Source organism: Ranitomeya variabilis, chromosome 1 (genome assembly GCF_051348905.1).
Source record: "Ranitomeya variabilis isolate aRanVar5 chromosome 1, aRanVar5.hap1, whole genome shotgun sequence".
NCBI classification, from domain to species: Eukaryota; Metazoa; Chordata; class Amphibia; order Anura; family Dendrobatidae; genus Ranitomeya; species Ranitomeya variabilis.
Window position 1 is genome coordinate 595,426,857 of NC_135232.1, and position 13,947 is coordinate 595,440,803.

A 13,947-nucleotide genomic window follows, 5' to 3' on the forward strand; every position below is an offset into this window, starting at 1 on the left:
AGGGAGCACAGGCCTGCTGGAGATAGGCCTAACACAGGAGCTGAGTATTAATTGCTGGCAGCCGTCAGCCGGAGCCATGCCAAGAGCACACGGGCATGGATGCCCCAGTAATTCCCAGCATAACATACAGTAGGTGTAAAAGTGCAGACTTGGCTCAGATATTAGGTTATTTATATCTACAGCATTAGGGCACTGACATCACCCAGTGAAAATAGAAATGCACTTATTTATGTCTCAGGATGACAACTCTGTTATCAGGTCACTGTGGTCATCCTGGAGCCACAAACACAAAGACGCAATCTCTAAAAATAACCAGCAAAAGTAGTTATATTCCTATACAGAGGGCAATATAGCAGTGATATTATTCTTCATAAAGACAGTATTGTAGTTCTATTCTTGTGCATAGGAGCAGTATTATAGTAGTTATATTCTTGTACATAGGAGCAGTATTATAGTAGTTATATTCTTGTACATAGGTGCAGTATTATAGTAGTTATATTCTTGTACATAGGGAGCAGTATTATAGTAGTTATATTCTTGTACATAGGAGCAGTATTGTAGTAGTTATATTCTTGTACATAGGGGCAGTATTATAGTAGTTAGATTCTTGTACATAGGGGCAGTATTATAGTAGTTACATTCTTGTACATAGGAGCAGTATTATAGTAGTTATATTCTTGTACATAGGGGGTAGTATTATAGTAGTTATATTCTTGTACCTAGGGGCAGTATTATACTAGTTATATTCTTGTACATAGGGGGCAGTATTATAATAGTTATATTCTTGTACATAGGAGCAGTATTATAGTAGTTATATTCTAGTACGCGAGGGCAGTATTATAGTAGTTATATTCCTGTACATAGGGGCAGTATAGTAGGTATATTCTTGTACATAGGGAGCAGTATTATAGTTATAGTCTTGTACATAGGAGGAGTATTATAGTAGTTATATTCTTGTACATAGGGGCAGTATTATAGTTGTCATATTCTTGTACAAAGGGGCAGTATTATAGTAGTTACATTCTTGTACATAGGAGCAGTATTATAGTAGTTATATTCTTGTACATAGGGGGCAGTATTATAGTACTTATATTCTTGTACACGAGGGCAGTATTATAGTAGTTATATTCTTGTACCTAGGGGCAGTATTATACTAGTTATATTCTTGTACATAGGGGGCAGTATTATAATAGTTATATTCTTGTACATAGGAGCAGTATTATAGTAGTTATATTCTAGTACGCGAGGGCAGTATTATAGTAGTTATATTCCTGTACATAGGGGCAGTATAGTAGGTATATTCTTGTACATAGGGAGCAGTATTATAGTTATAGTCTTGTACATAGGAGGAGTATTATAGTAGTTATATTCTTGTACATAGGGGCAGTATTATAGTTGTCATATTCTTGTACAAAGGGGCAGTATTATAGTAGTTATATTCTTGTACATAGGAGCAGTATTATAGTAGTTATATTCTTGTACATAGGGGGCAGTATTATAGTACTTATATTCTTGTACACGAGGGCAGTATTATAGTAGTTATATTCTAGTACACGAGGGCAGTATTATAGTAGTTATATTCTTGTACATAGGGGCAGTATAGTAGTTATATTCTTGTACATAGGGAGCAGTATTATAGTTATAGTCTTGTACATAGGAGGAGTATTATAGTAGTTATATTCTTGCATATAGGAGCAGTATTATAGTAGTTATATTCTTGTACATAGGGGCAGTATTATAGTAGTTATATTCTTGTACATAAGGGGCAGTATTATAGTAGTTGTATACTTGTACACGGGGCAGTATTATAGTAGTTGTATTCTTGTACATAGATAGCAGTATTATAGTAGTTATATTCTTGTACATAGGGGGAGTATTATAGAAGTTATATTCTTGTACATAGGAGCAGTATTATAGTAGTTATATTCTGGTACATAGGAGCAGTATTATAGGTATATTCTTGACTGGGGTCTAAGGGGTAACGTTTCTCATTATGGAGAGTGACATACCAGCTGGCTTGTCAAGGTAAGGAGGCTTATTCGCCGTGCAATGCTCCTCTGGGAAATTAAATATTCAAATTGCCTCTTTTAAGAAAAAGAGAACTTAAACTCTATAGCGCCACCTGTTGGAAGTAGCGATCCTACAAGTCACAATCAACCCTTTAACGAGTCGTGCAATATGACTTAGGATAAAAGCCAAATCAGTAAAACCTAGCCAAATCAGTTCTCATGCTTCGCACTGACGAGGGCCAACAGCCCGAAACACCGTGTCTGCGAATTGAGATACTGATTTGGCTTTTATCCTAAGTCATATTGTACGACTCGTTAAAGGGTTGATTGTGACTTGTAGGATCGCTACTTCCAACAGGTGGCGCTATAGAGTTTAAGTCCTCTTTCTCTTAAAAGAGGCAATTTGAATAGGTATATTCTTGTACATAGAGGCAGTATTATCTACTATATAATTGTCTAAGGGTCACTTCCGTCTTTCTGTCCTTCTGTCTGTCACGGATATTCATTGGTCGCGGCCTCTGTCTGTCATGGAATCCAAGTCGCTGATTGGTCGTGGCAAAACGCCCACGACCAATCAGCGACGCGCACAGTCCGGAAGAAAATGGCCGCTCCTTACTCCCCGCACTCACTGCCCGGCGCCCGCATACACCCCTCCGCTCACCGCTCACACAGGGTTAATGACGGCGGTAACGGACCGCGTTATGCCGCGGGTAACGCACTCCGTTACCGCTGCTATTAACCCTGTGTGACCAAGTTTTTTTACTATTGATGCAGCCTATGCAGCGTCAATAGTAAAAACATCTAATGTCAAAAATAATAAAAAAAATAAAAAATGATTATATACTCACCTACGCCGCCTTTCCCGCTCCTCGCGATGCAAGCGGAACATTCTGGTGGCAAGGATGGTCTGGCAGAAGGACCTGCCATGACGTCACGGTCGTGTGACCGCGACGTCATCACAAGTCCTGCGCGCCTGCGCGGAAAGGACCTGCCCTGATGTCACGGTCATGTGACCGCTACACGGTCATGTGACCGCGTCGTCATCACAGGTCCTGCGTGACAAGGACCTGCCGTGACGTCACGGTTATGTGATCGCGACACGGTCACGTGACCGCTACGTCATCACACCCTGTGACCGGAAGCTGCCGCCTGCACCCCACACAGACGACAGAGCTACAACGCACTTGCGGAAGGTGAGTATATGTTTATTTTTTATTTTTTTAACCTGTGTCATACATAGCTGGGCAATATACTACGTGACTGGCCAATATACTACATGGGCTGTGCAATATACTACGTGGCTCTGTGCTGTATACTACGTCACTGGGCAATATACTACGTCACTGGGCAATATACTACGTCACTGGGCAATATACTACGTCACTGGGCAATATACTACGTCACTGGGCAATGTACTACGTAACTGGGCAATATACTACGTGGCTGGGCAATATACTACATGGGCTGTGCAATATACTACGTGGCTCTGTGCTGTATACTACGTCACTGGGCAATATACTACGTCACTGGGCAATATACTACGTAACTGGGCAATATACTATGTGGCTCTGTGCTGTATACTATGTCACTGGGCAATATACTATGTGGCTGGGCAATATACTACGTGGACATACATATTCTAGAATACCCGATGCGTTAGAATCGGGCCACCATCTAGTAGTAGTTATATTCTTGAACATAGGGGCAGTATTATAGTAGTTATATTCTTGTACATAGGAGCAGTATTATAGTAGTTACATTCTTGTACATAGGGGCAGTATTATAGTGGTTATATTCTTGTACATAGGGGGCAGTATTATAGTAGTTATATCCTTGTACATAGGGGCAGTATTATAGTAGTTATATTCTTTTACATAGGGACATTATTATAGTAGTTATATTCTTGTACATAGGGGCAGTATTATAGTAGTTATATTTTTGTACATAGGGAGCAGTGTTATGATCCCAATGGCAAGGATCTCAGAGATTACAGCAAAAGTCTGCAAACATAAATACCAGCTCATAGGGACGTGGTAACTAGGCTGACCATATACCTGATCCTAGCACAAACAACTAACAGCAGCCGGGGAACGTGCCTACGTTGATTCTAGACGTCTCGCGCCAGCCGGAGAACTAACTAACCCTATCAGGGAAAATAAGACCTCTCTTGCCTCCAGAGAAAAGACCCCAAAGTAATACAAGCCCCCAACAAATAATAACGGTGAGGTAAGAAGAAAAGACAAACGTAAGAATGAACTAGATTTTAGCAAAGAGAGGCCCACTGACTAATAGCAGAAAATAGTAAGATGACTTATACGGTCAGCAAAAAAACCCTGCAAAATATCCACGCTGAATATCCAAGAACCCCCAAACCGACTAACGGTGAGGGGGGAGAATATCAGCCCCCTAGAGCTTCCAGCAATATCAGGAATCACATATTGTACAAGCTGGACAAAAATATGAACAAAGCAAAATAACAAAAAATAAGAAAGCAGGACTTAGCTTATCTAGCAAAGAACCAGGACCTGAAGACAGGAGCAAACAGAAATGAACTGATTACAACGATGCCAGGCACTGGGCTGAGAATCCAGGAAGTTTAAATAGCAACACCCCAGGCCTAACGAAGCAGGTGAGTACCAACCTGGTAAAAGACAATCCAAGTGCCAAATCACTAGTGACCACAAGAGGGAGCCAAGAAGTATAGTTCACAACAGTACCCCCCCTTTAAGGAGGGGTCACCGAACCCTCACCAAGACCACCAGGGCGACCAGGATGAGCAGCGTGGAAGGCACGAACCAAATCGGCCGCATGAACATCAGAGGCGGCCACCCAGGAATTATCCTCCTGACCATAGCCCTTCCATTTGACCAAATACTGAAGCCTCCGTCTAGAGAGACGAGAATCCAAGATCTTCTCTACCACGTACTCCAACTCGCCTTCAACCAACACCGGAGCAGGAGGCTCAACAGCAGGAACCACAGGCACAACGTACCGCCGCAACAAAGACCTATGGAACACGTTGTGAATGGCAAACGACACCGGAAGATCCAAACGAAAAGAAACCGGGTTAAGAACTTCCAAAATTTTATAAGGACCAATAAAGCGAGGCTTAAACTTAGGAGAGGAAACCTTCAGAGGGACATACCGAGAAGACAACCAAACCAAATCCCCAACACGAAGTCGGGGGCCCACACCGCGGCGGCGGTTGGCAAAACGCTGAGCCTTCTCCTGTGACAACTTCAAGTTGTCCACCACATGATTCCAAATCCGCTGCAACCTATCCACCACGGAATCCACCCCAGGACAGTCAGAAGACTCAACATGACCCGAGGAGAAACGAGGATGAAAACCAGAGTTGCAGAAGAATGGCGAAACCAAAGTAGCGGAACTAGCCCGATTATTAAGGGCAAACTCCGCCAATGGCAAGAAGGTCACCCAATCATCCTGGTCCGCAGAAACAAAACATCTCAAATAAGCCTCCAGTGTCTGATTAGTTCGCTCCGTTTGACCATTAGTCTGAGGATGGAAGGCAGATGAAAACGACAAATCAATGCCCATTCTAGCACAAAAAGATTGCCAGAATCTGGACACAAACTGGGACCCTCTGTCGGACACGATATTCTCCGGAATGCCGTGTAAACGAACCACATTCTGAAAAAACAAAGGAACCAGATCGGAAGAGGAAGGCAACTTAGGCAAGGGTACCAAATGGACCATCTTGGAAAAACGATCACACACCACCCAGATGACAGACATTCCCTGAGACACCGGAAGATCAGAAATGAAATCCATGGAAATGTGTGTCCAAGGCCTCTTCGGGACGGGCAAGGGCAGAAGCAACCCGCTAGCACGAGAACAACAAGGCTTAGCCCGAGCACAAGTCCCACAGGACTGCACAAATGACCGCACATCCCGTGACAAGGAAGGCCACCAAAAGGACCTAGCCACCAAATCTCGGGTACCAAAAATTCCCGGATGCCCTGCCAACACTGAGGAATGAACCTCGGAAATGACTTTGCTGGTCCATTTATCAGGAACAAACAGTCTGTCGGGTGGACAAGAGTCAGGTCTACCAGCCTGAAATCTCTGCAACACACGTCGCAAATCAGGAAATATGGCCGACACGATTACTCCCTCTTTAAGAATACCAGCTGGCTCCGAGACTCCAGGAGAGTCAGGCACAAAGCTCCTAGAAAGAGCATCAGCCTTAACATTCTTCGAACCAGGCAAGTACGAGACCATAAAGTCAAAACGAGAGAAAAACAATGACCAACGAGCCTGTCTAGGATTCAGGCGCTTAGCAGACTCGAGATACATCAGATTTTTGTGATCAGTCAAGACCACCACACGATGCTTAGCACCCTCGAGCCAATGACGCCACTCCTCAAATGCCCACTTCATGGCCAACAACTCCCGATTACCAACATCATAGTTCCGCTCAGCAGGCGAAAACTTCCTAGAGAAAAAGGCACATGGTCTCATCACAGAGCAACCAGAGCCTCTCTGCGACAAAACAGCCCCAGCACCGATCTCAGAAGCATCCACTTCAACCTGAAAGGGAAGAGAGACATCAGGCTGGCACAAAACAGGCGCCGAAGTAAACCGGCGCTTCAGCTCCTGGAAGGCCTCCACGGCTGCAGGGGCCCAATTAGCCACATCAGAACCTTTCTTGGTCATATCCGTCAAAGGTTTAACAACGCTAGAAAAATTAGCGATAAAGCGACGGTAGAAATTAGCAAACCCCAAGAACTTCTGAAGACTCTTAACAGACGTGGGCTGAGTCCAATCATGAATAGCTCGGACCTTGACTGGGTCCATCTCCACAGCAGAAGGGGAGAAAATAAAACCCAAAAAGGAAACCTTCTGCACTCCAAAGAGACACTTTGAGCCCTTCACAAACAAAGCATTATCACGCAAAACCTGAAACACCATCCTGACCTGCTTTACATGAGAATCCCAATCATCCGAGAAAACCAGAATATCATCCAGATAAACAATCATAAATTTATCCAGATACTTCCGGAAGATATCATGCATAAAGGACTGAAACACTGAAGGAGCATTAGAGAGCCCAAAGGGCATCACCAAGTATTCAAAATGACCTTCGGGCGTATTGAATGCAGTTTTCCATTCATCTCCCTGCCTAATGCGCACAAGGTTGTATGCACCATGAAGATCTATCTTGGTGAACAACTTGGCACCCTTAATCCGAGCAAACAAGTCTGACAATAGTGGCAAAGGATACTGAAACTTAACAGTGATTTTATTCAGAAGCCTATAGTCTATACAAGGTCTCAAAGACCCGTCCTTCTTGGCCACAAAAAAGAATCCCGCACCAAGAGGGGAAGAGGATGGACGAATATGCCCCTTCTCCAAAGACTCCTTGACATAAGAACGCATCGCGGCATGCTCGGGTACAGACAAATTAAATAATCGTCCCTTAGGAAATTTACTGCCAGGAAACAAATCTATAGCGCAGTCACAGTCCCTATGAGGAGGAAGATCACTGGACCTGGACTCACTGAATACATCCTAATAGTCACACAAATACTCAGGAACCTCTGAAGGAGTAGAAGTAGCAATAGACACTGGCGGAGAATCGCAATGAATTCCCTGACAACCCCAACTCGACACAGACATAGCCTTCCAATCCAAAACAGGATTATGGGTCTGTAACCATGGCAGACCTAACACGACCAAATCACTCATTTTATGCAGAACAAGAAAACGAATCACCTCCCGATGTTCAGGAGTCATGCACATGGTCACTTGTGTCCAAAACTGCGGTTTATTTTCCGCCAGTGGCGTAGCATCAATTCCTCTGAGAGGAATAGGAATTTTTAAAGGCTCCAGGACAAAACCGCAGCGCTTGGCAAACGACAAGTCCATAAGACTCAGGGCAGCACCTGAATCCACAAACGCCATAACAGGGTAGGAAGACAATGAACAAATTAAAGTCACAGACAAAATAAATTTAGGCTGCAAATTACCAATGGAGACAGGACTGACAACCTTGGTTAGGCGTTTAGAGCATGCTGATGTAACATGTGTAGAATCACCACAGTAAAAACACAGCCCATTCTGTCGTCTATGATTTTGTCGTTCGGTTCTAGTCAGGATTCTATCACATTGCATTGCTGGATCGGGGTTTCTATCACATTGCATTGAAACAGGTGTCTGTTCAGACAACACCGCCAGAGGATTAGTGGATTTGCGCTCCCGCAAACGCCGATCAATCTGAATAGCCAGCGCCATAGAATCATTCAGACTTGTAGGAATTGTGAAACCCACCATCACATTCTTAATGGCTTCAGAAAGGCCATTTCTGAAATTTGCAGCCAGAGCACATTCATTCCATTGAGTAAGCACGGACCATTTCCGAAATTTTTGGCAATACACTTCGGCTTCATCCTGGCCCTGAGAGATAGCCAGTAGAGCTTTTTCTGCCTGAATTTCAAGATTAGGCTCCTCATAAAGCAATCCGAGTGCCAGAAAAAACGCATCGACATCCGCCAATGCCGGATCTCCTGGCGCTAACGAGAAAGCCCAATCCTGAGGGTCGCCACGCAAAAAGGAGATAACAATTTTAACTTGCTGAGCTGAATCTCCAGACGAACGAGGTTTCAAAGATAGAAACAATTTACAATTATTCCTAAAATTCCTAAATTTAAATCGATCTCCAGAGAACAGCTCAGGAATAGGTATCTTAGGCTCTGACATAGGACTGCTAACAACAAAATCCTGAATGCTCTGCACTCGTGCAGCAAGCTGATCCACACTAGTAATCAAGGTCTGAACATTCATGTCTGCAGCAAAGCTTACAGCCACTCTGAGAAAAAGGGGAAGGAAGAAAGAGGAGAAAAAAAAAACTCAGAACTCCTTTTCTTTTAATCCCACTTCTGCAATGCATTAACTATTCATGGCCTGGCATACTGTTATGATCCCAATGGCAAGGATCTCAGAGATTACAGCAAAAGTCTGCAAACATAAATACCAGCTCATAGGGACGTGGTAACTAGGCTGACCATATACCTGATCCTAGCACAAACAACTAACAGCAGCCGGGGAACGTGCCTACGTTGATTCTAGACGTCTCGCGCCAGCCGGAGAACTAACTAACCCTATCAGGGAAAATAAGACCTCTCTTGCCTCCAGAGAAAAGACCCCAAAGTAATACAAGCCCCCAACAAATAATAACGGTGAGGTAAGAAGAAAAGACAAACGTAAGAATGAACTAGATTTTAGCAAAGAGAGGCCCACTGACTAATAGCAGAAAATAGTAAGATGACTTATATGGTCAGCAAAAAAACCCTGCAAAATATCCACGCTGAATATCCAAGAACCCCCAAACCGACTAACGGTGAGGGGGGAGAATATCAGCCCCCTAGAGCTTCCAGCAATATCAGGAATCACATATTGTACAAGCTGGACAAAAATATGAACAAAGCAAAATAACAAAAAATAAGAAAGCAGGACTTAGCTTATCTAGCAAAGAACCAGGACCTGAAGACAGGAGCAAACAGAAATGAACTGATTACAATGATGCCAGGCACTGGACTGAGAATCCAGGAAGTTTAAATAGCAACACCCCAGGCCTAACGAAGCAGGTGAGTACCAACCTTGTAAAAGACAATCCAAGTGCCAAATCACTAGTGACCACAAGAGGGAGCCAAGAAGTATAGTTCACAACAGAGCAGTATTATAGTAGTTATATTTTTGTATATAGGATCAGTATTATAGTAGTTATATTCTTGTACATAGGAGCAGTATTATAGTAGTTACATTTTTGTACATAGGGGCAGTATTATAGTAGTTACATTCTTGTACATAGGGGCAGTATTATAGTGGTTATATTCTTGTACATAGGGGGCAGTATTATAGTAGTTATATCCTTGTACATAGGGGCAGTATTATAGTAGTTATATTCTTGTACATAGAGGCAGTATTATAGTAGTTATATTCTTGTACATAGGAGCAGTATTATAGTAGTTATATTCTTGTACATAGGAGCAGTATTATAGTAGTTATATTCTTGTACATAGAGGCAGTATTATAGTAGTTATATTCTTGTACATAGGAGCAGTATTATAGTAGTTATATTCTTGTACATAGGAGCATTATTATAGTAGTTATATTCTTGTACATAGGGGGCAGTATTATAGTAGTTATATTCTTGTACATAGGGGGCAGTATTATAGTAGTTATATTCTTGTACATTGGGGGCAGTATTATAGTAGTTATATTCTTGTACATAGGAGCAGTATTATAGTAGTTATTTTCTTGTACATAGGGAGCAGTGTTCTAGTAGTTACTGTATTTTCTTGTACATAGGGGCAGTGTTATAGTAGTTTAATTTTTGTACATAGGAGCATATTATAGTAGTTATATTCTTGTATATAGGGGCAGTATTATAGGAGCAATTCTTTTTCTTATTTTTCCTTACAAATCTATAGTAGTTTTCACTGTTAAATTAGGTGTGTACAATCGTACCCTCCCAGAATCCTCTGTGCCTAGTCTGTTGGTTCTTTCAGTGTCCCATAATCCTCTTGGCCTAATAGCATTAAACAGCTTTAAACAAACAAGAGCATTGACCTCGGCCTTGAGATTTATTAGGCGGGGAAGGGCCAATCGCCTGTGATGATCCCTGGCTTCCCCCATGAGGGAATTAATGAGCTTGTCCTGGGATTTACAGGGATGAAGAGAAGTAGGAGCTGGGACTTATCTCTGACAGTGCGTTGTCTGTTTGCTTGGCACTTTCCGGCATGAGACCCTTTACTTCCCAGCCCTTAATGCTGCCGACTGAAGAATAATCCATCTCTTCAGTTTGCTTAGTGTAATAGCTCATTGAGAAAATCACAGCTGGGATTAAAGTCTTGAGACTAAGGTGAAAATCCGATCCTGGAATATGGCCCTACTAAATATGAAGAAGATGTCCATTACTTTTGTGTTTTAATGGGTTTTTTTTTTATTGTTTTATTAAATCTGACACTATCTTTAGTAAAAAGGTAAGTTTATCCTTTAAAGAAGATCTGCCACTTGCCATAATAACAGCATTTTTGTTACATGCTGTAAAAGCTAGTGTTCTCCTGAATCCGGCGATGTTTTCCTTTTGTTTCTGTGCCTCTCCGTTTCTGAGATATGGCCCTTGATTTCCCGTATAAAGTATCTTTCCCTCCTCATTTAAACACTCCATCATACATCACAAAAAAACATCCCTCGACCAGAACTGTGCCGCTAACTACAGACCAGTCTCTAATATTCCCTTCATCTCTAAGCTCCTGGAACACTTGGTCCACTCCCATCTAATCCGCTATCTCTCAGATAATTCTCTTCTTGACCCTCTACAATCTGATTTCCGCGCTTTAGGGTACCGTCTCACATAACGATTTACCAACGATCACGACCAGCGATACGACCTGGCCGTGATCGTTGGTAAGTGGTTGTGTGGTCGCTGGGGAGCTGTCACACAGACCGCTCTCCAGCGACCAACGATGCCGAGGGCCCCGGGTAACCAGGGTAAACATCGGGTTACTAAGCGCAGGGCCACGCTTAGTAACCCGATGTTTACCGTGGTTACCAGCGTAAAAGTTAAAAAAAAAAAACCGTACATACTCACCATCTGATGTCCGTCAGGTCCCTTGCCGTCTGCTTCCCGCTCTGACTGAGATCCGGCCGTACAGTGAGAGCAGAGCACAGCGGTGACGTCACCGCTGTGATCTGCTCTCACTTTCCGGCCGGCCGGCCGGCCGATGTTTACCCTGGTTACAAGCGAACGCATCGCTGGATCGCTGTCACACACAACGATCCAGCGATGACAGCGGGAGATCCAGCGACGAAAGAAAGTTTCAAACGATCTGCTACGACGTACGATTCTCAGCAGGATCCCTGATCGCTGCTGCGTGTCAGACACTGCGAGATCGTAACTATATGACTAGAACGTCACGAATCGTGCCGTCGTAGCGATAAAAATGCCACTGTGTGACGGTACCCTTACACTCTACTGAAACTGCCCTCACTAATGTCTCTAACGATCTACTAACAGCTAAATCTAATGGTCACTACTCCATGCTAATTCTCCTGGATCTCCCTGCAGCATTCGACAGTGTGTATCACCAGCTCCTCCTCACTATGCTCCGCTCCATCGGCCTCAAGGACACCGTTCTCTCCTGGTTCTCCTATCCCTCTGACCGCTCCTTCACTGTATCTCTTGCTAGCTCCTCCTCTTCTCATCTTCCCCTAAGGGTACCGTCTCACAGTGGCACTTTTGTCGCTACGACGGTACGATCCGTGACGTTCCAGCGATATCCATACGATATCGCTGTGTCTGACACGCAGCAGCGATCAGGGACCCTGCTGAGAGTCGTACGTCGTAGCAGATCGTTTGGAACTTTCTTTCGTCGCTGGATCTCCCACTGTCATCGCTGGATCGTTGTGTGTGACGCCGATCCAGCGATGCGTTCGCTTGTAACCAGGGTAAACATCGGGTTACTAAGCGCAGGGCCGCACTTAGTAACCCAATGTTTACCCTGGTTACCAGCGTAAATGTAAAAAAAACAAACCGTACATACTCACATTCCGGTGTCCTTCAGGTCCCTAGCCATCTGCTTCCCGCTCTGACTGACTGCCGGCCGGAGCAGAGCACAGCGGTGACGTCACCGCTGTGATCTGCTTTCACTTTATGGCGGCACTCAGTCAGAGCGGGAAGCAGACGGCAAGGGACCTGAAGGATACCGGAATGTGAGTATGTACGTTTTTTTTACATTTACGACGGTAACCAGGGTAAACATCGGGTTACTAAGCGCGGCCCTGCGCTTAGTAACCCGATGTTTACCCTGGTTACCCGGGGACTTCGGCATCGTTGGTCGCTGGAGAGCTGTCTGTGTGACAGCTCTCCAGCGACCACACAACGACTTACCAACGATCATGGCCAGGTCGTATCGCTGGTCGTGATCGTTGGTAAATCGTTTTGTGAGACGGTACCCTTACTGTTGGGGTTACTCAACGAACAGTTCTAGGCCCCTCCTCTTCTCTTTGTATACTGCCCCTATTGGACAAACAATCAGTAGATTCGGTTTCCAGTACCATCTCTATGCTGATGACACCCAATTATACACCTCATCTCCTGTTATCACAGCTTCGTTATTACAAAATACCAGTGATTGTCTTACCGCTGTCGCTAACATTATGTCCTCCCTCTATCTGCAACTGAACCTGTCAAAAACTAAACTCCTTGTGTTCTCTCCCTCTACTAACCTACCTTTGCCTGACATTGCCATCTCCGTGTGCGGTTCCACCATTACTCCTCAGCAACATGCCCGCTGCCTTGGGGTCATCCTTGATTCCGAGCTTTCATTCACCCCCCACATCCGATCACTGGCTCGCTCTTGTTATCTGCATCTCAAAACCATTTCTAGAATTCAACCTTTTCTTACTTTCAACTCTGCAAAAACTCTTACTGTGGCATTTATCCATTCTCCTCTGGACTAATGTAACTCTCTACTAATCGGTCTTCCTCTTATCAAACTCGCCCCTCTCCAATCTGTCTTGAATGCTGCAGCCAGGATCATATTCCTCACCAACCGTTACACCGTTGCCTCTACCATGTGCCAGTCATTACACTGGTTACCCATCCACTCCAGAATCCAGTACAAAACTATTACCCTCATCCACAAAGCACTCCATGGCTCAGCACCACGCTACATCTCCTCTCTGGTCTCAGTCTACCACCCTACCCGTGCTCTCCGTTCTGCTAATGACCTCAGGTTAGCATCTTCAATAATCAGAACCTCCCACTCCCATCTCCAAGACTTCTCACGTGCTGCGCCAATTCTTTGGAATGCACTACCCAGGATAATTCGACTAATCCCCAATACCCACAGTTTTAAGTGTGCCCTAAAAACTCATTTGTTCAGGGTGGCCTACCGCCTCAACGCATTAA